At 42.7% G+C, this 26,256-nt stretch overlaps 1 protein-coding gene across 1 annotated transcript in view; it reads left to right on the top strand.

Annotated features, from left to right (window-relative positions):
* The window catches only part of LOC122812231 (serine/threonine-protein kinase N1-like), a 2,446,550-nt gene that overhangs the window by 1,899,618 nt on the left and 520,676 nt on the right, over nucleotides 1-26,256 (top strand). The window lies entirely within an intron of this gene.

The raw sequence follows: 26,256 nt of genomic DNA, 5'->3' as shown, positions 1-26,256 counted from the left end.
TATGTACTGATTTTATTTGAGTACTTTAATTGACCAGGCCTGATAACTGTAGATCAGTGTGTAATACAGGAAGAAGAGTATATGTGCGCCATTACTCACTCTCATTTAAGTATAACGTGCACACTAATATGGATTGTGGATGTTTGGGACATAAGTACCGGGACTGGCCAAGGTGAAAGCTGGAGTATTTATGAGTTTTAAGAATAATGAAGAAAATATGTGGTATTTAATAAGAGAAGGCTTTTTGAGAGTAAATTGGAATACATGAGGCATATATAAGTGTATGTGTATCAATATGAGTTGAGTGAATAATTACTGTATGGTGTTATAATAATTTCTTGTTCCAGAAATGATGAAAATAGGTATATAAATGTTGCCAACATGGAAGAGCCTGCTAATGAATATGAAGAGACTTAAATGTGACACTGCAGTGCATTTATGATTGTCTTTATTATAGTGATTAGGTTTAAAGATTGACTGACATAAAATGACTGCTTCAAGTTTAATGTCATTGTCTATAATTAACTATATATAGTTTTATCTGGATTTACCTAAGATTGTTTTAAATGGCCAATGTAAACTTTAAGTCAGAAAAAAGTATTTTAGTGCAGTACAATATTGATTTGAACCTCACAGCTATAGTTGCTGTATGCATCGACACTTTAACTAGAGCGTGTTGCAAATTAAAAATATTAATACTCTCACATCCCAGCAGTTTATGTGAATTTGGTGTTGTAAATAAGATTTTGTTCACTAAGGTTCTTTCTCATCACTCAAACCATGCCCTAAACACAGACCTACACAATGTGTGCAACCCTCACGAGTGTTAACCATTGTAGCCACTTGACCCTAATGAAGCCCAGCATGTGGGTGAAAGCACTTAGCCTCCCCACCTTAACCAAGCCACATAAACATTTCTTTCCAAATTCAGGTGCCATAATCAGTTCACATGGCTAGTACTATTCCTTGCTAAGCTCCCACATACTCTCCCTTTAGACTGAGGCTGACATTTCACCCTCCACTCCCCTTCCTCCATTACAACCTGAATGACAAGTGCATCACACTTTTGAGCTTAGGGGTGGGAAGTTACTTTGTACTGAAACTGCTGTTTTTTAACTTGAGTTTAGTACTGTTCAATTCAGGAATACAGTTAAGAAATGATGTTACTCTGGCATGACCATTGATCTGAAGAAGTCTAAATCTCTTGAAAATAAGTTAGTAGGCAAAATGCTTATTTTTCACTTTACTGATGCAGATTACATTTAGTTCAGTGAACTGTGTATTTATTTATTGTTATTTGTTCAGTGATATAGCCACCCGAGGCTTACTGCACCGAGTTTGGGCTATTGGCCATGTTCAATCGCAGTTAGTCACAAAACCAAGAAATTAGATAATTCCACATTAAAAGACCACCGACCAATGAAGTATACTGAAAACTGTCTTTAATAGACGTGACAAAGATGAAAAAACGAACAGCAATCCAAATAAAATCGAGCGCTTTTGCCTGGTTAATACCAGGCTTTATCAAGATGCATGTTAAGAAAACCCAATATCCATGAAGAAAAACACACTGGGACTGCACTAGCTGCATCGACCTTGCAGGACATTTCATGACTGAAGAAGATCGCTTCAGGTCAAGAAACAAAGCTAAATGCTATTGATACTACCTTAAAACAAAGGCACAGAATAAGACAATGGTCAGGTGATCAGCAAATGAAAGCATTGGGTTTTCTTAACATGCATCTTGATAAAGCCTGGTATTAACCAGGCAAAAGTGCTCGATTTTATTTGGATTGCTGTTCGTTTTTTCATCTTTGTCACGTCTATTAAAGACAGTTTTCAGGCCATTGGCCATGTTTCTTTTATTTTTTTTTTCTCTGTAGCACGCCATTGGAACTCACTACCACTACACATCCGTACCACTAGCAAACTCTCTGCTTTCAAAACCTTACTCCACTCCCATCTAAATTCACAGTGGGAATGCTCCTGCTCCCATCCTACATAGCTTTCTCAACCACAGTTACTCGACACAAGCTAATATATTTGCTGAAGAGCCTCCTACTATCTCGTAACTCCTAACAATAACTGTTGGAACAGTCATGTTGTATAAGAAATGTTAATTTGTATTTTTATTGCAACCTGTTACTCTAACTTCTTGTATTTCTATGTATATTATATCTGTCTTATTGCTATGTGCATTTTGTAGTTCTCTGGTGCTTTTCTCCCCAGGACTCAATTGAAAATGGGCTTCTTGTGGCCAAATGGGCAAACTGAAAATAAAATAAGTAAATAAATGAATAAAGAGTTGAATGAAGGAATTTAGTTGGATGGGAAAGATGGCGAGAGTTAAGAGGGTGAGTTGATTCTTCCAGTAGAAAAATGTGGTTAGGATTACCTGAATTTAAAATACATTTTTAGATATATGTGTTAAGGCTCATGTACATAGCATAAGCAGAAGGTTATAAATCACAGTGGAAAGGGTGATCATGGAATGGGGTGGGGGGGATAATGAGAGACTTGGATTTTGGATACAGGTCCTGAAGGACAATAACCACAACCATACAGAATATTGGTTTGGACCTCACAGCTTTAGTTGCTACAAACTGACATTTTAACTGGAGCATGTTGCAGTTCTAAATTCAAGTTAAAAGAAAGTCATATGGAACAAAGGATCATTTGTTGCTAAGTAAAGTCATAATGGAGAACTATAAAAAGGGGAAGATTCTAAGTATGGCATGGATTGACTTAAAAAAACAAACATTTGACAGTATCCCACATTCATGGATAAAAGAGGGCTTAAAAATGTGTAAGATACACCCTACACTGATTACGTACATTACAGTGACCATGAAACAGTGGCAGACCACTTTGGAATTAAGCCATTATAAAGGACAAGTTATTATTCCAGGAATAAAAATTCAAAGGGTGTTATTGCAGGGTGACTGCCTGTCATCGCTACTATTCTGTCTTGCCCGTAACCCATTACGCTGTCTACTTAACAGATTAGGCCATGGCTGTAATTTGGCTCCTAGAAAACAACAAAGTGTAAAGACTTCTCATCTTCTCTTTGTCGATGATTTAAAACTGTATAGCTCATCAGATCAGGAATGAAAGCACAACTGCAAGTAGTCAAAACTTTTTCAGATGACATAAGAATGTCATTTGGTCTTGATAAATGTGCAAAAGCAACCTTTAAAACAGGAAAGCTGCAGCACCAAGAAAATATCAGTTTGGAATAAGAATGTGATATAAAAAAACTTGAGCAAGAGGGACTGTATAAATATTTGGGAATTGATGAAGGATCAACAATAAAACATGAACAAATGTGAATAAAACTTAGTAAGGAATATTTTAGAACACTAAAATTAATTCTGAAAATAGCGTTGACATCTAGGAACAAAATTCAAGCTATACACCAATTTGCTCTTCCTGCCCTAACTTACAGTTTTGGAGTGATTGACTGGCCCCAATAGGTGTTGGATAGATTAGACAGGAAAACAAAAAGGATGCCTCATGCTTATCAAATGATTTATAAAAATCATTGCATACCAATATTATATATATTCCCTGTTCCGAAAAAGGTCTGGCCCTCCTTGAAACTGATTACTTGTATAGAACCTCAACTGTAGGACTGCACCCATATCTGCTGACCTCACAAGACTCAAACATAGTGAAAGTTTTGAAACATGAGGAGAATAAATCTAAGATGACTTCCCTGCTTAGTCTAGCAGAAGCACATCGGCGTCATGCAGGAATGGAAATCAAACCAGAAATAGATAAAAATCAGGAGCAACTGAATGTGCCAAAAAACAAAAGAAAGAATATAAGGTGAAGGATCAGATGAGAAGGCAGGAAATGTGGAACATGCATAAATATAGTTGCAAGTATAGAAAACTCCTGGAAGAACCTCATGTTAATCAGGATCAAACACAGGAATGGTTAAGGAGAGGAGAATTCAAACCAAAAAATGAAAGGTTAATGTTGGCAGCCCAAGATAGTGGGGCTACGTACATGTTGGTTTACAAAGTTCTTTGAACGTGTGGGTGATACAGACAAATGTAGGTTTTGTAAAACAGAATCGGCAACAGTCACACACCTTGTTGCTGGTTGTGACATACTGATGGCAGAAGGACTGTATACTGAAAGGCATAATAATGTGATAAGACTGTTGCAGTGGGGATTGAAAATATGGTATTGAAATTGCTGAAAAACACTGGAGACATGAGCCACAAAGCATCATAGAAAATGCCGAAATCTACATCACATGCTATCACCCATTACCAGCAGTTCAAAAGATAGATGCAAGAAAACCAGATGTAGTGGTCCATGAAAAGAAGAAAAAAGTAGCATTGATCATTAAAATCACTATACCAGTGACTACAGTGTCTTGCATACAGAAAGGCACAAAGTCATAAAATATCAGAATTTGCAGGCAAAAGTGAGAGCAGTGTGGATGAAAGATACCCAGACAGTTCCAATAGTAGTAGGAGCAATGGGGTCTTGTAAATTAGAATCTACAATTGTATTTAGATATGTTACTATTGCATGTAACTCTGTATGAATTGCCGAAGGAGTCATTACTGGGCACTTTGCGGGTGCTGCAAAGAGCACTTCTGGCTGACATCAAAGATTGAAATAGTACTAATTTCATGAGATTTAATCGTACTTTGACTTGGGAATGGGGTCCATTCCCATCATGGTATTAAAAACCCAAAAGACTTGGAAAAATTAAAAGTGCAATAAAATATTATATTCATGAAGTAGCAGAAACTTTTCTAAGAACTTAGCCAGCACAGGAATAAAGAGACATTTTTCCAATAGGAATAATTGTAAGTAGGGATACAGACTAGACAGTAGGAGACTAGAATTTACTGGAGATAATTAGTAAAGTAACTGATATATTGGGAATAAATAACTAGAGAGGGAAATGTAAGAGTGTAATGAGGCCAAGCAGAAGTTTGGAGTACAGGTTTGAGGCTGCCGTCCCTATCAAAGATTAATATCAGAGTGTAGGCAAAGAGAAATGGATAAGAGAATACTAAGTGAAAACCCAGCTCTGGTAGAATTTTAATTGAGTCCTTAACATAAGCTGCTATTAAAAAGGAATTGGTTAGTAGGGCTTTTAAAATGTTACATAACTGTGAGACAGTTAGAGGAGGTTAGAAGAGATTGGAAAGAGAGACTGGAAAGGCAATTTACAAAGGAACAATGGGAGAACATATGTATTTCTCCCAAGTATCCAACAAAGTACAGAAGATTTAGGATTTTTGTTAGGAAATGTTTGCACAAATATGCTTTATATCTTAAGCAGACATCAGAGAATGTTTCTTTGGGTAGACAGCAAATGCTACAGGTGTGGTGGGAGAGAGAGATTAATTGGAAACATGTTTTTAGGGAGTATAACAAGCTGGCAGATTTTAAAAATCTCACTACAGAGTATTTTGTCAGGAAATGTTGGGTGAACACTTTGTTGTAAGTAAGGAAGTGATTCTTTTGAACTGGGACACAGAATCTGAATTGCCTTGACACAGAAAAGCTTTGCTTAGTTTAATTCTGTTGGCTGCCAAAAAAAGCTATTAGTAGATTGTGGAAATCAAAATCTAAACCAACAGTAACTGAAGTACTGAATAATGTAAAGAAGGTAAAATGATTGGAGGAAGGATCTTTAAAAAGAGAAAGGAGCAAATTTACATATAAATAAGTAGAATTTGTGGGAACAATACGTGCAGAATAATGCTGAGAAGGACGAGAGAGGTTGAATGGAGGGCAGGAACTGTACAATTTCTGTAGTACTGGTGTGAATTTGTGTGAGTAATCACAAAATTATCATTTTTGAAATCACTCCCCTTCAACTATTTAAATTTATTTGCCATCCTACTGTATTCCATAGTACCAGAATACAAAAGTTACCACCCCTTTCAATCCATCTTGCTGTTTTAAAAATAGTAACTCTCCACTAAACTTTAACTTTTTAAACAGGTAAAACTTAAGTTACCTACTTTCACATCTAACTTCTCTAGTGCACACTGCAGTGTGCATTTTTTTTCATCTTACCTTTATGCATCCCTGTGACTAGCACTTGCTCTAATACCTGCTGGAAAGCACTAGGAAGCCTTAAATTGATACAAGCACTCAACTCTCCTTATTAATAAGGGGAAATTAATCGTAGGCACTAAACAGCCTGTAATTGCAAAGTACTTTGCTAAGGTAAGGGAAAACAGCTCCTGTATTTTACAAAAAAAAAAGCACCAAACCAGGCATGTCCAAGGGTCAGCTTCCAGTGATTTCTCCTGTCCACCTGGTGAATCTGGGCATACTGGGGCAATGCAGCAATTGCCTCATGTACACAGACCAACCCTCTCCTCCTAACACCCAACACTACAACCTGTGAGAGGAGCACTTACATAGCCAAACTGGAAGCAAAGCTCTCTCCACCCAAGATTGTGCTAGACAGTCAAGAGGAGAAGGTTAACACCCACACTACACCTCAAGCAACACATAGCCCTTCTAAACCCACACCACCAACACCCACATATAGCAACACTAAATCCACATATGCGGAGGCCCTTAACTGTACCCTGCCCAAGCAACAAGGACCTCTGAAGCTGAAACGCAAACAAACACCAATCACAACCAAAGTGTCACATAGCTCACAACACCAGTGTGCCACCCAGCAACAGCCCCTAAGGCAAGACAACATACCTAACACTGATGTCCCACTCACCAGGTTGAACAAGGAGAAAATTACAGTCAGCTGCCTGTCGGGTGCCAGGATCCGCCACGTAACTTATGCACTCAAGTCACTCCAAAACAAGTACAAATGTCATTGTCCGTTTTGGATTGAATGACTTGAGACATACCTCCCTGGACTACATGAAAAGAGATATGGAAGAGCTCTCGGATCATGTGGCCCAGGCAGGTATGACCCTAGCCCTGAGTAGCATCCTGCCTTCGCCCAGAATTATTCCACAATATAAGGACAAAATGATTGACTTCAGCAATTGGCTAAGCTTCTGGTGTCATTTAAAGGTGATCCAGTATCTGTCTGCCTCGGATGACATGATCGACAGACCACGATGCTTTGCCAGAGATGGTCTGCACCTGTCGTCCCTGGGATTCAGGTTACTGGCCACCCCTATAGTGCCTTTTTTAGGCAAAGTTCAAAGGACAAAACCACAACCTTAACAGGTACAAGCATGCAAAATCTGAAGGTAATGCTACTCAATGCTAGAAGTCTAAAACTCAAAATGCACTTTCTCAAGGCACTCCTAAAAATGGAGAACATCGATATCTGTGCAGTAACTGAGACCTGGATCAAGGCTCCAGAGAGCACCCCTGCAATACCAGGCTACAGCTCTTACCATACTTTCCGGCCACCAAACCAGGACCGACACACTAAAGGTGGTGGAGTGTCCATATTCACCAAGGATATTCATACCACCAGGCTAGTTGCCCAACACAATGTGTCTGAAATTCTCCAGGCGCAACTAACACTAGGTAAGACTGCAATCCAAATTGTAGCTTGCTACAGATCCCCCACCATGCCCCAAGATTCTCACTACACCTTTCTAAATATACTGGAAAATATTAAGATAGAACCAAACACCCTAATACTGAGTGATTTTAACTACCCTGCCATTAACTGGGAAAACTACTCGTGTACCAACACCTTTGCCCAACGGTTCTTGGAATTCATAAATTCCAATGCCCTGGATCAACTAATCCATAGGTCCCACCAGGGGCTCCAGTATCCTAGACCTGGTCATTACCAACATGAGAAATCGATGCTCCACACCTATGGTCACCCCTCATTAGTCAGGTCTGACCATAAGCTAATCACCCTTAACATCCACATCCCACCCCCACCCCCCAGTAAGGAAACCTCCATAAAAAAACTTCTCCAAAGCCAACTTCATGCTACTCAAGTCAGAAGTGACAAACTTCATGACACCCATGCAGACGGGAACTGAAAGTTCGACTACTGAATACTACACTAAGGCACTATTACGAGCACATCCACTCATGCATGAATCGTGCCATCCCAAATAGAACCAAGATGTTTTCCTCCAAAAAAAGTAAGCCAATCTTGTGGTCCCCTGCCATAAACAAACTTTACAACAAAAGGAAGAAACTGTTGCAGAAAAGAGGAAAATCCCAGGATGCAAAAAAACTCCCTTACCAGCCTCAGTAAGAAACTGAGATCCCTCATAAAATCCTCCAAAGCTAGTTACGAAAATAAAATTGCCAAAGATTCCAAAGACAACCACAAGGCATTCTATAACTATGTCAAGAATCTAAGTGGCAATGCTCAGATCTGCTCTGAGCTAAAACAGAATGGCATTAAATATACTGATCCCAAGGATATTGCCAATATCCTGGCAGATCGATTCAGTGCCAACTTCAACCCCCTCTCACCCCCTAAACGGTTCATTTCAATACCGGAATATTGCCAAATTCCAGTAATAACGGCCACACAGGTACAAAATGCACTCTCCAAAGCTAAGAATACAGCATCCATGGGACCAGATGACATCCCAGGCTGTGTACTACATGAACTGCAGTATGAACTGGCACCTCACCTAAGTGTCATGTTTAATCATAGCCTCACCTCAGGTTTCGTGCCCACTGAGTGGTGCAGAGCTACAGTTGTCCCACTCCACAAGGGGGGAATCCACCTTGGATCCCGGAAACTACCATCCCATCAGTCTGACAAGCCTTATCTGCAAGGCCATGGAGTGTATTATCATGAAACTTACAAACAAAGACATTGGCAACCTTCAAACACTGGACCCCACTCAGTTTGGGTTTGTGAAGGGCCGATCTTGTTTCCTGAACCTGATTGACTTCTTCGAATCAGTCTCCAGAGCCATGGACATGGGTAAGATGGACCACACAGCCTATCTAGACCTTGCCAAGGCCTTTGACACCATCCCCCACTCTGGAATCATAGATAAACTTACTAAGCTGGGCATTAATCCCTACATCACCCAATGGGTTGCCAATTGGCTTACTGACAGAACTCACACTGTAAAAGTAGCCTACTCCAAATCCAACTCAAGACAAATGACAAGTGGAGTACCTCAGGGTTCAGTCCTGGGACCGCTCTTGTTTGGCATCTACGTCTCTGAAGTACAGGCCAACACTAAGGTACTCTGGCTAACAAAGTTTGCAGATGACTGCAAACTGGGAGCCATTATTGAATCCCCAAATTATGTGGATACTCTACAAAAGAGCTTTACAGAAACAGATGCTTGGTGCCAGTGCCATGGGCTCAAGCTCAATGCCAAGAAATGTATAGTTATCCCCTTTGGGAAAAAAACATGTACCCGTGAATTACCACATAGGTGGCAGTACACTAAACACCGAAAGTGTGATAAGAGACTTAGGGGCACAGGTGGACAGTGATCTCACCTTCGATAACCACATTGCCACAACATTCAGGAAATCCTTCTGTGTGGCACACATCATCACTAAGGGCTTTTCAGCCAGAAAAAAGGAGGTCATTGTCCCACTGTACTCATCCCTCATTAGATCCATTATAGAATACAATGCCCCTTTTAGTATGTACTTCTCAAGACATCTTCAACAACTGGAAAGGCCGCAGAAATACCTCACTAAAAGAATCACAGGCCTAAAGCAGATGCCCTACGCTGACCGTTTTAAAAAACTCCAGCTGTACTCTGTCGCATATCATCTACTCAGGGGCAATCTCTGCTTAACATACAAGGCCATGTCAAACCCAAAGCTGTTGGACATGCTACACTTAAAGAAATCCCAATCCCTCAGAGCCACATGCTCCAGGGGTCTAAACCTTGTCATCACAATAAACAAAACATGCTGGAGGGATAGGTTCCTGACTCAGAGACTCCCCTAGACTGTCCATACATGTCAAACAGAGTGCCTCTTTGGCCCTCTTCAAAAGGAACCTTGGCAATTGGATGGGAGAAAGGAAATTCACCCCGGGAATCACGTCAGTTGCCCTGCTAGACAGGGGTCCAGGGAAGTAAATAGTGTGGGAAGAAATAGCCAGGGAATTGTTATGGCTTGGCTTGTATAGGCCCTAGGGATGATAGCCTAGTACCAACCTATGAATGATTATAGTTAAAAATGTGTACTGCATAAAAACAGTGAGAAGTATCACTATGTTTTTTCCATTAATGTGTTTACCTATGCCACTGTTGTAACTGTGATTTAATAAAGACGTTAAAAAAACCACTAAATTTGCCTTCACAAGTAAGCTTCTTTGAAACATGCTCTTTTAGTCATGGCATGTTACAGATGGACAAACAAATCTTTTGTTTTTTTAGAAAAGGCAGTGAAACACTGTATCAAACATATAGAACCACAGAGAAATGCTCCAGTAGTCTATAGATCACTTAAACAAAGGCAGAAAAAAATTAAAAGCTATTTTGAGCACCTGCCGACCACCACCACTATGAGGCCTTAACCCCAATCCTTCTCACTTTATTAAACCCTATAGTTGCTACCATCATCATAAACCCCATTGCATGAGGTTATGTTGTCACGTCAACTATTGCCACTTGTCTTGATTCTGGGCCACTCTCCTACCTTCTTCAGCAAGTAAGCCTGACATTCGTAAGTCTTCTGTCACATAATCCACCCATTTCTTGGATGGGTGTCCTTGCTTCCTATTGCTCTCTTCCAAATCTCTTTTATCAAATCTTTTGCTTTCCTGCACTTATGAACAAACCTCTGTAACCTGTTCTCCTTCACTTGTCTGCAGTTGGGATTACTTTACTGCTCTGATATTATTTCTTCAACTGTCCCACCGTGTGTATCCTACTACCTGTCTCTGCCACTTCATCTCCATCACTTCAAGTTTCTTCAACTCTTCTGCCTGTACTGCTTAGGTTTATGTGCCATAAAGAAACACCAGTTGCTCCAACATTTGTACACCTTACTTTTTTCAGCTTGTTTGGCATTCTTCTGTCTATTACACATGACAGTTTGTGTCAGTGGGCAGCAGCACCAATGATTCCAGCTTTGTCCTCCTCATTCAGATTTCCCTTGCCCATCCACCTGTCAGCCTTCCCTTCTATTTCAGTTGTCAGCTTTTTTCTAATTTCTCCAATTTGCTGCCTTAATCACTGCCTTGTCTGTACTTAGCTTCATCTTATGTGCCTTCAGTTTTGCATTCCAGTCCTCCCTTCATTTGCTAAAGTTTCTCTTCAGGGTCTGCTTCAAGTACCACATCATCTGCAAAGAGCAGCTTTGTTGATCCGATCCCTGTGACTTTTTTGTTAATGTTAGTCTATCACTAATTATGAACAGGAGTGAGCTCAGATAATGAATCCTGATGGACACCCACTCTCACTGGGAACCCCACTTTGAGTCTGAATACTATTTATACTTGTGCCAGTGAGTTCTTATACATAGACTTTATTAATTTAACTGTTTCAGATGACTGAACATGGCAGAGCTACCCATATAATCTTTCATAGAACCTTACCGTGTTTTCCTCTTAGTCAAGGAATTCCCAGTCAAACTGTTTCCTCATCTCCATCTTCTTTTCCACTATCTGTTTCACTCATACCTCTCACCTGTCCAAATTTTTGCCTCATATTTTTAGTCTGTTCCTCATACAATTTGTGGTTTTCTGACAAATTATTGAGGATTGGAGTAACTAAATAATGACAATAATTTGAGTTTCAGACTTCATGTCCTCCAGAAAAGGCATGCTAATGCAAAACCTTTTATTCAAGCAACTTTCTAAGTTTACAAGAACAATATTTAAAATGTATCCCTATTTTTGGCTTTGTCCAAATTTATTGTGCTGGGAGGTTAAGAGGTATGGCCTTACTGCAAACATCTGTTAAAATTACACGAGGTTGTACTGCATCCTGATATGAATCTGACCTGCCCATTTCCTGTCTTACTTTCTATTACTCGTGTGTTTATCAGACACCTTCTCCAGGATTTTCATCAGTGTGACAAGAGTTTGATTCCCGTGTACTACACCCACTTGTAAATGTCCTCTTCCTTCTTGTACACAGGTATTAGAATTCTTATTCTTCAATCATCTGGGATATACCTTGTACTACAGTGAGCAACCTCAGGAGCCATTTCTGCCCTAATTCACCCAACATCTTGGTCATATTTGCCATGACTTCATCATGACTTAATTTTCCTTTGTACAGTTCATGTTTCTTGTAGGGTGCATACATCTCAATCTCTCAGAGCAAGAAATCTGGACAAAGCCACACATAATGGGGGGACAAAGGCCTAAAAATAGGGACACTTTTTAAATATTACTCTTACAAATTTACTCATAAAATCCATGATGTTCTTCATTCCACATTGCTGCAGTCCTAACTATTGGGTAGTCCGCTGTCCAGTCGGCCCGAATACCAAAGTATATGGCTGACGTCGGTCAGGCGCGCGCAGCAGACTGCGTCAATGCGTCAGGGTACTAACCATGACCGACGACCACGCCATAGTCTTTTTGCCGCATGGTCCGATGCAGCAAGCATTTTCTTGGTTGGCGCAGGTTGTTCTGAAGCTAGTGAAGTCAGAGTTTCAGACGAGTTCAAAGTTAGTAAGTACCCGTTGTTTTGCTTTTTATTTGGTTTTTCAGTCCTTACCGGATGTCAGAAAAAAAATGAAAAAACTGTATTTCTTGTGAAACATACCTCATAGGGATTATCATACTTGTGTGTGTATTACCTTGTTTAGGGCCTGAGCACGCCGCTGTTGGATGCCGTTTTCTTGTGCTAGATTTAACAAGATTAATTAAGAGTTAGTTAGTAGACTGGTTAGTGTTTGTGTTTGGGGAGTGTTTGTATTTGCAAAATACCGTCGGATGCTCGGCTTCGGCTCAAAGCGGAAAAAGCAGCAAGCAACAAAGCAGAGGGGAAGACCAACAGACGTTTAGAGGAAGGGGTTCTTTGGCAGAGGTGTGCGAGGGGAGGAGGTTGGTGGGGTGTGAGAGACTTTACTGTTACAGGATGTATCCTCTCAGGGGATGTATCAGGCTGAGGGGGCTTCTCAGGGGGCTGGTCTTCTCTCTTCCCTCTTCTTCCCTCTCTTCCTTCCTAAGTTGGTTAGAGCCTCCCTTCTTGAAGAGGCAGGCCAAGGAGGAGGCAGGTGTGTCAGCTCAGTGGGGGCTTCTCCCATGCTTCAGAAATGCCCTCCTTTTTTTTCAGAGACTCTACATTCCATGAGGGAGCATTTTAAATGGGAAGTCAAAGATTTCTCTTCCCAGGGAAAGGCTTAGGAATTCTTCTTTTTACCCCCCCATATAGGCCTAGCTATACCTCTATTCTGAATGTGGGAAGAAGATGTTTTGCAGCTTCCTGAAATCCTGATCTTTGCCTCCTGCCCCAGTTAATAGGGATTATAGAGGTAGGTGAGGCCTGAAGCTATCTTTATCTTTTTAGTCCTAGGACTGAGAACTGTCTCAGTGTCTCTCAGGGGCAGGGGCCTAGGAAGGTAAAAATCTTGTCCTAAATCCTGTCCCTCCTGATAAAGAGGCAGGGCTTTGGGAAAGTGGGGAAAGAAAGTGTATTCTTCCACCACTTGCACGCCATGCAGTTTTTGCTTGAAATATTTAAACATTATCAAATATCATCGGAATTATCTCCTCCAAATGAAAAATTGGATGCTCTGGCGAAAGGGGAAGGTGTAAAGAGTTGCAGGATTTAGGATTTATGTGTGAACACATTGGGTTGTAGGTCAACATTGCTTGCAGTGTTTTTTGCTGCTGGTGGCCTGGCTGCGAGGGGGTGGCTTGGTTCTGTTCTTCTGTTCTTAGGAGAATTTATGAGAGAGATTTTAGCTGAGGTTGTGGATGTGTTTGGTTGGATGCTCCTTTTAGCTCCTGATGTGTTGTTTGTGTTGCCAAGGGAAGCAGTCTTAAAAGAAGAAAGAGAAAAATAAGAGACAAAGCAAAGTCTATGCAAACTGTGGGAGGTTTGCAGCCTCACTTTCGAGTTGAGTAGTAGGAATTAAGTAGACGGATGGCGGGGGGCTGTCCTAGATATCCAGGCTCAGGGGGGAGTAGGTCCTAGGGCAGCAGGGGGCAGGCTGGGGGTTCCTTAGGCAGGAGGGAGCCTGTTCCCCTGCTCAGACAGTGGGTGAGGGCTTCCAGCTGCTTGTCATTCACCCTGTCACTTCCCTTGACCTCCAAGGTTCCGCCTCCCTGGCAAGACCAGCCTGGGAGCACCTTTGGGAGGTCTCTTCAAAATTTTATTACCCACTTCAAATTTAATTTTCCATGACATACACCCTCTTCTACAGCAGTTTTATTTCTCCACATTCTTTCCAACCCTTCATGGCAGGCAAATTTCTCTATTCCACCTCTCCTCTAGGCAGACAGCTCTTAGCAAAATTTCTCTGTTGCTTCTCCAAATGGCTGTTCCAGATGTACCAGAAAGAGTTAAGAGGATTTTCTTCTAGCCTATTCCCGCCTAGTCCAAGAAGGGAAGAACATTACAAATTTTGGATTTATCTATCCTCAGCACTTATCTGGACATTCCCAAGATCAAAATGTTGACGTTACAACAGCTTAGGAAGCTTACCTGGGCAAAGATCACTGGATGGGGCTGGTTACTTCTTCATTCTCCTAAGCTCTTCTTGTGCCTATAAGACTAACTTGCAGGAAGTATCCTCACTGTCGTTTCGGGCTCCAGTACTATCAGTTCTCTGCATTGCCCTTTGAGCCGAAAACATCAGACTGGACCCATTTTCTGGGATCTGTGTCAGATTCTCTTTAAGGCAGAATCCAAGGCTAATAGGACTCATTTACTTGGGCCTTTCTGGACAAGCAATCTTCTAGCCTATTAAGAATACAGATCTAAAGTCCAGTCATAGAATATGGCAAGATTCTAGGGTATGAAGTAAGCGAAGTCTAGTACCCTTCTCCAGACATGTGCTTTTGCCTTGGACTCTAGATTTATTCAGTCCAAGAGAAGCTCTTTTAGCCCCCTTAACCTTCACAACCTCTCCAATTACTTCCATCACCTATCTCTTTATGCAGGATCTCGGGCTTCAGTCCTCCCAAAAATGGGGGGTATTAGGACACATCTGGTCTTGTATGGTGCCAATTCAAAATGTGCTTGCACAGCCCAGGAATCTCAAATGGTCATTGGAAAAATGTATGGACAATGCACTGCTGTGGATTCAATAACTGACATTCAAATAAAATTCATTTTTCAAATGTGGCTCAAGCTAAAATTTCAGAGATTGGACAGCCATGGAAGGGACATTCTGTGGAGCGGCCAAAAACGGAAAGCATATGAAGGGAGAAGTGCTCAGACAGATCTAAAAACTCATCTAAATGGGAGAGAAGTGGATAATGGAAGAGTGCATTGTATTACTGAAAGCATCTAGATATATGCATCCAGCAGAGTTTAGCTTACAGGATGCATTAATGGTCTTCAGGAATAGATGACAATTCAGCAGTGAACAAATACACGAACAAATACAAATTGTATGTTTTAACAGAACAAACAAGGGCTTTGCAAGGTTTATCAAGGATTCAGGGGGGAGCATAGCTATCCTCAGCCAAGGCAGCTATTTTAAAGGTTTCTGCGCAAGGTTTGCAACTAACTAGATTCAGGATCCCCAGAAGTGTTAACATGGATCCTCATGTATTTCACAGAGTGGTTTGTAATCTCAAAAATTATAATGCTCCATGGGAGTGTCACTTCAAAATCTGTTCTAGAACTCCAATGTCTCAAGCAACCACCTTTTTTTTCTTCAAGTACAAAGAGATTTCCTTGTATACTCAGCTGCCAAATCTTCATGCAAAGAAGTTTTCCATTACTGAGCAGCTTCAAAGGAAGCTCTCTTCTTTCTTCAAAGGTCTCAGAGCAGGTCATGCAAGGACAGCTCATCTGCTCAATGGGTTTCTAGTGGCTTTTAAACAAACTATTCATTTGCCTACTTTTTTTAGAACCAGAAAATAAAAAGGGGAAAAAATTTTTGCACACTTGTGATGTACACACAGGCAATTTTTTATTTGAGCAGCACTAAGGGACTCAGGCAGTGTCAGTTGTTGGTTGTTTTTTTTTGTTTTGAGTTCACAGGGCAAGCCTGTGTCAAAAAAAATTTTTTTCTCTGCAAGACACACCAACAACAGTGGCATTTTGTCACACTCTGCTTCCCTCTGGATCATCATTGCTGTATTAATGTTGTCAGATGTTTGCCTTCCATCCATAAGTCCACTTTTGATTCATATATATATCTACTTTGGCAACATGTCTGCCATTCTTTTAGCTATTATAGACATAAACACTTAATAATGATGTTAAATTGAAATGGGCCTATATGAAGCTGGGTATGATGGGTCTTTACTGTCTTTAGATATTACAGCCACCACAGCTTGCTTCCTGGGTGTTGTTGCCCCTTCCCCCCATTTATGCATTTCAGATTTCTATCCATAATCTTACATTAAGTTACATCCTTGGTGGTGCAGAGGTAGCGTTGTTGCCTCACAGCAAGAGGTTCTCCCATTCGATTCTCAGCTAGTGTGCGGGGAGTGTCTTCTGTGTGGAGTCTGCATGTCCTACCCGCGAGTCGAGTGGCGTTCTGAAAGATATGCGTGAATGGGCGTGCCTTAGTTGAAGATTGGGCATCGAGCTGGCAACTCGGCACTGTGAAAATCTACTGCCAGTCATTAGCGGACTGGAGTTCCGCTATGGCGACCCCTAACCGGGAAAAGCAGAAAGACAACAACATCCATAATCTTGCATTAAGTTTTCATTTGCCTTGTACATTCTTCAAGTGAAAGCCAGTTGCTACCTCTCTATTTAGTCCAGCAACATGTATGCATCCTGCTACAAGCTACAGCAGCCATCCGTTGTTGTACCACATCGTTGTTGTTAACTACAACTAAGCTAACCATGTTGTGCAGTTCTTTGCTACTCTCTGACACTAGAAAGTTCCATGTTCCTCAAAACTGAAACCAGTTGTAACCTCGCTGACAAGTAATAAGTCAGTAGGTGCTTCCATGCTCCCTTAGTTCATTAGCATCCCTTACTCTCCTCTTTTCAGGCTGTTTCTCAGCACCCTCCAGACATTTTGCTGCTTTTCCTCCCTGACCAACAGTACTTTAAAATCTTCACAATGTAACCCAGTAGTATGATTTGATGAATTTTACTAAAAATGTGGAATTCTGTCCAACATGTGTACCAGCCAATGACTGTAAATCAGGAGCTCCTGAGAGGGAGTGGAATGGGACAGCACCTGCGACCCTTCTTTATGGATAGTGATCTGCCAATCTTTCCTAACTTAATGTTATCGTATCTTGCTTCAAGATCATATCGCCATTGAGTAAGGGAGCCCTGTTGCTTTCAGCATGGCTAAATGAATCTCCCTTCATGATGAAAATGTCACTGAACTGACCTTTATCAGATCAGTTTACTTCACTTACTGTAGAAGTTTAAACAACTGAGTGTTTTTTTTCATCAAGAATATTAGTATTTAACTTGCTAACACATGACAGCAATTGGTTAATGAAATGTCACATTCCTGACTGCTGGCAGGCTGGACAGCAGTTGCCTGGAGCTCAACGTCAAGGAAAATTTAAATCTGAAAAATGTCTTAAACTGAATAAATAATGCTCTATTTTTGCCTTACTTATTCAGTTAAAATTATTTTGTCATATTTAAATTGTGTTATTTGCACCACTGAATACCATTTGATCAATACGATAATTAAGTTAGAATAAAATAGTATTGCTGCATATGTGGTCTACCTTTTATGAACAGTAGGCGTGAATGGGAGAAGATTTTGCCCCAACTTATGCAATAATATACATGGATGATTTTGAAAAACAGTTTATGTATCCCACTCAATATTTTGCACAGAACATCATTTATTACAAAAGGTACATTGATGGTTTGATTTTTATTTGCAAGGGAGACCAACAGGAATTCATGAGATTTGTAGAATGTTTAAACAGTACTGTTCATGGTTTGAAATTCACTTGTCAGATGAATCCCTCTGATATAAATTTTTTGGATGTGGAGCTTTATGTAGATAAGAACTTTGAAATTCATTATAAACCTTATAGGAAGCCTACTTATTTGAACAGTTTTTTTTTTGTATGTAGAAAGCATGCACCCTCCTCATTTAAGTCCTTACCTTTTGGTGACTTTAAAAGAATTCACCAAAATACGTCTGAAGAAGGACTTAAAAAAGTTTTTTTTAAATCAGGTGTATGACAGGTTAAGTACAAGGGGGTACTCTCATGAAGTTTTGATGTCAGCTTGGAATAGTGTTGAGAATAAAGGCATGATATGCAAGAAAAGTAACTTGCATACACAGGTATATCAGGGGAGGGGTAACAAAAAACAGGAGAGGTTGTTCTTTGTGACAAAATATTACCCCTTTTCTAGTATGTTGGAGATTATTGGCATTTAGTATCGGAGGATGTCAATTTGAGACATCTTTTTTCTAAACATGTGACTTTCTCCCACGAGAGATATAATAATTTGAAAGAATTATTGAGTGGGCATGGTGTTTTTTGTGGTGGTACAGAGAGTGGGCACATGGGCATGTGGTCAATGTTTGGTTTGTTTTAGGGTTAAAAATCTTAGTGGATGTAAGATTAATGGTAGGCTATACAGCACCAGGGAGGTTTTCAATTCTAATTCCCAGGATGTTGTGTACATTACTGGTTGTGGTTGCCAACCAATGATGTGGTATGTTGTGCAAACCAAGAGAAAGTTTAAGGTCAGAATAATGGAACACCTAGGGTATGTGAGAAAATGTAATATTAATAGTCCTGTGTGCCACCATTTTGCATCTGCACATGGGGTCTCTGAAAATAGTTTGTTTTTTAGTGTGTTAGCACCGCCGAATTAAAAATTTGTGGGTAGCTTTAGAGAGGAACGTAATAGGCTATAACGCAGAATAATGATGAATTTTAGAAGCGCTTTCCCAGAGGCATGAACATTGATAGTAACATAACTTTGTAAATACATTAAATTTATGATTATTTGTTTTGTATTAAATTATTTACAATATGTATATTTGCAAAGATGTAATGTGTGTAAGTTTTTGGCTATGTTTTTGTTCATGCTGTTATTAGGCAATTTTTTTTAAATATGTAACATGTAGTCACTTTATATTAATTGGATAATTGCATAATTAATTGTCAGCATTTGATATATATATATATTGGGTGGACATTTATGTCAAATTATTCCTTAGAAGGCGAAATGCCGAGGTACCAGAATAAACATTCCATTGGATTATACACCTTGGTGTTTAGTGGATTTGTATGCAGTGTTCTATTTTATTTTTTTGCATTGAGTGGGAGAAGCCAGGTTACACATCTAGCATGACAAGAATGAAGCAGTGAATAGTGTTATTAGTGTTGTAGGTGAATGCCTATGTACAAAACCGTATTTTGCTTTACGCAGAAAATACAGGTGTGGAATATGTTGTGCTTCTCCTTAGATGGTCTTTCAAGGGTACTTGAATTTGTGAACAGATTTTGCACACTGGAGACTAGAAACTTCCACAAGTCTAGATAGGAACTTGGCATTTTTAAAGGACATTGTATCTGTTCAGTAATTAGAGTCTGACTAAAGACTTCTGTAGCACTAAGTAGGTTTACAAAAGATAAGATGCATTTTGCATCCTGGCCACAGATGTTTTCTTTAAGCCTTAGGTCCTCAGACTTTGTCACATTGAGCCTCCCTTAAAACCAGAGAAGAGTACTTGAGTCTCCATTAGACATCACAAATAGCCTCGCCATACAGAATCATATGCTGCACTGTACTACGACGCAATTATAATAATCAACATTTGTTTATAGTAAAAAAACATACTTGTTGACTGTTACCCCTTTTCATTTGGTCAGACTTTACTTAAAATAGTTCTGCACTGTTAATATTTCAAGTTCTCAGCATTTTCAGATTTGCTTCAGCAGCCTTTGAAAAAATAGAGAAATTCTGTTGTAGTCCTTCAACAAAGCTTAAACTTTCCCCACGCCATAATGTGTTTTGATCTTCAGAAAATGCCAGAATTCATCTTCATTAGAAGTAATCTTGAGGATTAAATGCATTTCCCATCAAAAGGATCAATTTGTGAGCTTAGTAGCAAAGCAATGAGAATTAACTTATTGTGCGTAATCTTTGGCATTATTGTCCTGGCATACAGCTTCTTTGGAACTGGATCCTTTTCAGTTTTCAAGGAATTAAAACCCCACTCTAAACTGAGCAAGTATATTTTTTGCCTTTATTATTGGATATGCAGTACAATTCCCAATTTTACTGGAACTAAACATAGATACTTGTGGACACAACTGAATAACCAACATACTGTATAATGATCTGCATAAATGTTTTTAGTCAACCTGTTAATACTTCAGATGATCTGTATATTTTGCAGTTCTGAACCCCAGTAGAGTAGAGAGCGACATAATAGATAGATCTGAAGTAGTTACTTCATTTGATCTGCAACCTGTGGGTAGCCGGATCCGACCTCGGATCCGAACCGGCAGCTTTCCAAGCTTCAAGATCCGAGCTCCTAGCTCCTCCCCCTACCCATAATCCCTTACTACCAACCACATTACCTCAGATCGTTTTTTGCTGCGGCTAAAGACAGTTGCTTCTTAGTGAAGAGCTCCTGGCCTGGTGAGATTGTTCCTTTTTTCTATAGCTAATCTCTAGTTTTAATTGTGTGTGTGTTGTTTTAGTGTCAAACCCTATCAAACCCACTTTAAAAAAAAAAAAAAAAAAAACTCTTTTTCTCCTTAGTCTAATTTTGTCTCTCCCCCTCCCCCCCTTAGTGTTTGTGTGTGTGTGTGTGAGAGAATTATGGCTAAGTCTAAGGCTATATTTTCGAAGTGTACTGAGTGTGGCCACAAGCTTTCCCCAGCTGATGACCACACTCAGTGCGTTTTATGTCTGGGGGCAGCACATTTGTCGGAGGCCTGCCAGATTTGTGTGGCCTTCAACCCTCTGGCACTTAGGGACAGGAAGAACAAGCTGATCCTGGCGGGAAAACTCCCTCAGGAATCGGCTTCTTCTTCCTCTCCCAGCCGGGTCCAAGCTACTCCTGTAACTTCGGTGCCGGCTACTCCCTTAGCTGTACCCGGGACTCAACCTCCCTTATCGGGTACTAGTTCTGTGGAGTCTGGTTCTTCTTCCCACAGGGAGAAGAAGAAACATAGAGAGAGAGAGGGCCATACTTCAAAAAGGCGGGCCGAGTCTCATCCCTCGGCTCTGCCTGAAAAGATACTGAAGTCCCCTGAGAGGGTCTCCGGATCCTTGTCCTCTCGGCTCCGTTCACCTTCCTTTTCTCCGGAGCCGGAGGAGGAGGATAGGTCTCCCTCGAGGTCTTCGAGGCGGCCTTCCCGGCCTGCCTCGACTACCTCTTCGCGGTCCACTAGAAGCATCTCCGAAGCAGACATGGATCGGATGATGTGACGATTTTTACAGACCCAGATGCAGATGGGGATGCTCTTGCCTCCCCCCCCCTTGCGAGGGAGTGCAGCCCCCATTTTTGCCCCGATCGCTCCTTCTTCGACCCGTTTTTGGGTCTCGGAGTTGTCGGATCCAGGCCCTTTCGGATCCGGGGATACGTCGGCGCCGACAGGGATAGTGTCTTCGACGCTGACTATACCTTCGAGCTTGTCGAATCCAAGCTCTCGGGGCCGAGGGTTGAGCATCGGATCCAAGGGAGTGGTTGTGTCTTCGGCGCCGATGGGGGTGGAGCATACCACTGCCTCGGGTCCGATTGCTTCGACTCCGACCCCGATCCTATCCTCTGAGCCGAGGAGGTTGCTTTCTCAGGCTGGTGATGGTGAATCTCCCTCGGCTTTTGAGGTGGTGGAGAGGGTACTGTCGAGTTCATCCAGGTCCCCGACCGGGCCTTTGGATCCACCCGTGCCCCCACTGTATCAGGGTCTGTCTTTGATCATCCGTCCATCTGGACAGCCTGCCCAAAGCCTCCAGTTATTTCCTAGGGAGGAACACCACCCGGTGGACGAGCCCTCTTCAGACAGCCCCGCCGAAGAGGTGCCTCGGAAGCACCAGTGCAAAAGGAGGCACCTGGACTCCCCCGAGTCCATTAACACGGATACGGATTTGGAGGATACAGAGGGTTCCCCAAGGTCACCCCCTGAAGATGTCTCATTTGGAGACATCATGGAAATGTTGCGTATAAGAGGGGGGTGGTCTGCCCAAAAGCCCTCCCTGGACGAGTCCGTATTTCTGGAGGCTTTTGAGGCAGGCCCATCTACCTCCTGGGTGTCCCCCCCCCCAGCCGACCCCTTGGTGGACCTAATTACCACCAGGGCTTGGAAGGAGCCCAACACCGTGGAGCCTATCCCTAGATGCCCGGGTAAGGTCCTCAGCCCTCCCTCTGATAGGCCTTCTTGGTCCAAAGGCACGCCGGTTGATGCTATGTTGGTGGCGGCTGCCACTAAGAAAGAACTTGCCCAAGAAAGTTCTTCGGTCCATCTGCCGGACAAGGAGTCCCGGGCTTTGGACCGTATTGGGAAGCGGATGTTTGCTTCAGCAACCTTTGCCATAAGGTCGCTGAACTACATGGCACACACTATCAGGCTACAGCGTGACTTAATTAAAGAATACGCTGCAGCCCCTCCGGAGTCCGTGTCAGTCCCAGACAAAAAGGTTTTTTGAGACTCGAATGGCCACTCTAAAGTCCATATCAAATACATCTATGCGGCTTCTTTCCCATGCCACGGAAGGAGCCGCTAGAGCCAGCGGAGCGGGAGTAGTCTTGCGATGGCACTCCTGGCTCCGCCTTTGCGACTTCACGGACCCCTTTAAGGCGTCCTTCGCGAACGCCCCTTACGATGGTTCGGCCTTATTTGGCTCATCAGTTCGCGACATGCTAGTCCAAAGCGAGAAGGATGGGAAGACGCTGTCGGCCGTCGGAGTCCGCTTCTGTAACCCCCAAAGATCCTTCTCCAGGAATCAGAGGGGGCAAAAGAAGCTGTGGTTCCGTAAATCTCAGCAATCCCGTCCTGCTGCGGACAACTCATCCTCTAGAGGCAGAGGAGGACAAGGTGGACGCTGGCCCAGAAGCAGAGGGGGCCCGCGTAACTTTGGGTCTAGAGAACCTTTTTCGGAGGGACCTGCGCAACAGCCCTGAGGGCTTGCCCGACTGTCCCTCTCTGGTGGCAGTCGGGGGGCGACTATCGGAGTACCTATCAAATTGGGAGTCCATTACAAACGATCGATGGGTGCTCCGGATAATATCCAGAGGTTACACGATACCGTTCTTACACCCCCCCCCAAACCCAAACATCTCCCCGATGTTCCACCCCATCAAAGGGAGTCCGCAACTCAAGAAATTTCGGAGTTGCTAAGAAAAAGAGCCATCCAGCCCGTCCCCCCAGATCAGTCCGGATCGGGTTATTACTCCAGGTTCTTCTTGGTGCCAAAGAAAACGGGGGACCTCAGACCCATTCTAGACCTTTCGTCCCTGAACCTGTTCATACCCAAGGAAAAGTTCCGGATGGTCACCCTCCAATCTATCCTCCCCCTTCTGCAGGAGAATGACTGGATGTGCTCGTTGGACCTCAAAGATGCGTACTACCATATATTAATGGACACACAATCCAGGAGGTTCCTCCGCTTCTGGCTAGGAGCCAGTCATTATCAGTTCAGGGTTCTTCCATTTGGCCTAACCTCAGCCCCCAGAGTGTTTACCAAAGTCATGGCAGTGGTTGTAGCCCACCTGAGTCTCCAGGGCATTCAGGTGTTCCCTTACCTGGACGACTGGCTCCTCACCGCCCCCAACAAGCATCTACTGGTTACGGCGAGAGATTACGCCATATCTCTGTTTGGTCATTTGGGCATTTCAGTGAATCTAAAGAAATCCTGCCTGTGCCCCACTCAAGCCCTAGAATTCATAGGGACCAGGTTGGATACTCGAATCTCCAGAGTGGTTCTGACATCGGTCAGGCTAAACAGTTTGTCTCGCCAAGTCTTGGACATTCTTCAGAGTCCCGCTCCTCCAGCAGAATTAGTCCTTTGGCTGTTAGTTCTCTGTTGGCAGCGATCGGCCTTTCTCTCCATGCCCATCTGCGAATGCGAGTGTTACAATGGACTCTCCAGGTCCAATGGTCTCTATCGGTCCATCCCTTGGACATGCCGATTCCTCTGAGCAGGGCATGCAGGGACTCCCTACTTTGGTGGTTACAGGCTCAGGAACTCAAAGAAGGGAGACCCTTTGTGATTCCCCCAGTCAGAGCCACGTTGACCACGGACGCTTCCTGCCTCGGGTGGGGCGGGCATTACGCAGGCAAGTCCGTCCAAGGCACGTGGACTTCTCTAGAGACTGAATTGCATATCAACGTCCTAGAGATGAGGGCAGTGCTGTTGGCGTTGCAAGCTCTCCATCACCTTCTGCCTCTGGGGACTATTGGAATCCAGACGGACAACATGTCCGTTGTCTGGTACATAAACAAACAGGAAGGGACCAGGTCTTACCCCCTGTGTCGAGAAGCCATGAGAGTGTGGGAATGGGCTATTTCCACCAGCCGCTTTCTGATAGCAACGCACATTCCGGGGCGGGCCAGCATATTAGCGGACAACTTAAGTCGGGTATTTCTCAGCCCTTACGAGTGGTCTCTGAATCCCTCTGTCACGAAGCAGATATTCCTCAAATGGGGTCAACCTCGCTGCGATCTTTTTGCCTCGCCCCTAAACTCAAAATGCAGCGATTACTTCGCGATAGTTTCCCCCCAGAGGGGAATCCCCCAGGGACGCTCTGGTTCATGCTTGGCCACCCAGTCTCCTTTATGCGTATCCTCCTCTTCCTCTGATGACGAAATTCATCCAGAAAGCCTGTCGGTTGGGGAGCAGAGTGATTCTCATTGCCCCATTCTGGCCTCGACAAATCTGGCTCCCCTTTCTGCAGTCTCACAGTGTGGCCCCCCCATGGATTCTGGATCCCAGACCAGACCTAATCTCGCATCCGACGAGATGCCGCACTCCGAACCTGGTCAACCTCAGGCTCACGGCCTGGTTGATCCAGTTCCGTTAATGGCAAGGACTCCCGGTATCTCGTCCCCGGTTAAGGCCATTCTGGTGGCAGCTCATAAGCCATCCACCAGAAAGCTCTACAACAGTAAATGGAAACGTTTTTCCATCTGGGCAAAGGATAAGGAATTAGATCCCTTTACGGTTCCTATTCCCACTATCCTGGACTTCCTATCCCTCCTTTTTAGGCAGGAGCTAGTGGCCCACCATTAAAGTCCAACTTGCAGCCATTTCTCATTATCATGTGGGGGATGGCGTAAATTCTTTGGCGTGAGCAAAGATATGCAAAGCCTTCCTAAAAGGCATGTTTCTCTTAAAGCCTCCCATTAAGCCGGCTATGCCTCCATGGGATCTTACCTTGGTCTTACAAGCATTAACAGGACCACCTTTCGAACCGGCGGCCTCAGTGCCTTTAAAATTCTTATCTTGGAAAACGGCCTTCTTGGTTGCTATTACCTCGGCCAAGCGGGTATCAGAGTTGCAAGCTTTGTGCATTAAGTATCCATACCTTATTTTTCACAAAGATAGGGTGGCCCTCAGGACTAATCCTTCTTTTCTATCTAAGGTAGCCACAGAGACTAACATTAATCAATCTATTAACCTCCCTGTTTTCTTTCCTAGTTTCCAAAACAAAGGTGAATACATATTGCACAAATTGGATGTGCACAGACAACTACGTTTTTACTTGCAGAGGACTAAAGATTTTCGCAAGTCAGACCAGTTGTTTGTTTCTTATGCTAAATCAGCCATGGGCAAACCAATTTCTAAGGTGACAGTAGCAAATTGGATCTCTCAATGTATCAGACAAGCATACATTTCAGCTGGGAAGCCAGCTCCGATTGTCGTTCGGGCACATTCTACTAGATCTGTGGCTACCTCAACAGCTTTTTGGTCTACAGTTCCAGTAGACGATATCTGTTCAGCAGCTACCTGGTCTTCTTCCCATACGTTCATTTCTCATTACAAGCTGGACATGATCTCCAGAAGTAGGGCTTCCTTTGGCTCCGCGGTGCTTCAGAATATCCTTCCATAGGGACCACCCAGGGCCTTTAGGTAAGCTGGGGACTCTGTCCCACAGGTTGCAGATCAAATGAAGTAACTACTTCAGATAAAGAAGTTATGTACTCACCATAACGTTCCATCTGAGTAGATACTTCATTTGTCTGCAACCGACCCCCCCTGCCATCCCCCGAACCTCGGTAAGGTATTGTCCTTTGGAGAATTTCTTCTCCGTCTTTAGCTTATAGGGCAAAATAACCGATCTGAG

This window comes from Protopterus annectens, chromosome 9.part0 (assembly GCF_019279795.1).
Source record: "Protopterus annectens isolate FY-2018-M chromosome 9.part0, PAN1.0, whole genome shotgun sequence".
Lineage (NCBI taxonomy): Eukaryota > Metazoa > Chordata > Ceratodontiformes > Protopteridae > Protopterus > Protopterus annectens.
The sequence above is the reverse complement of the archived record's forward strand: the minus strand, read 5'-3'. Positions and strand labels throughout refer to the sequence as shown.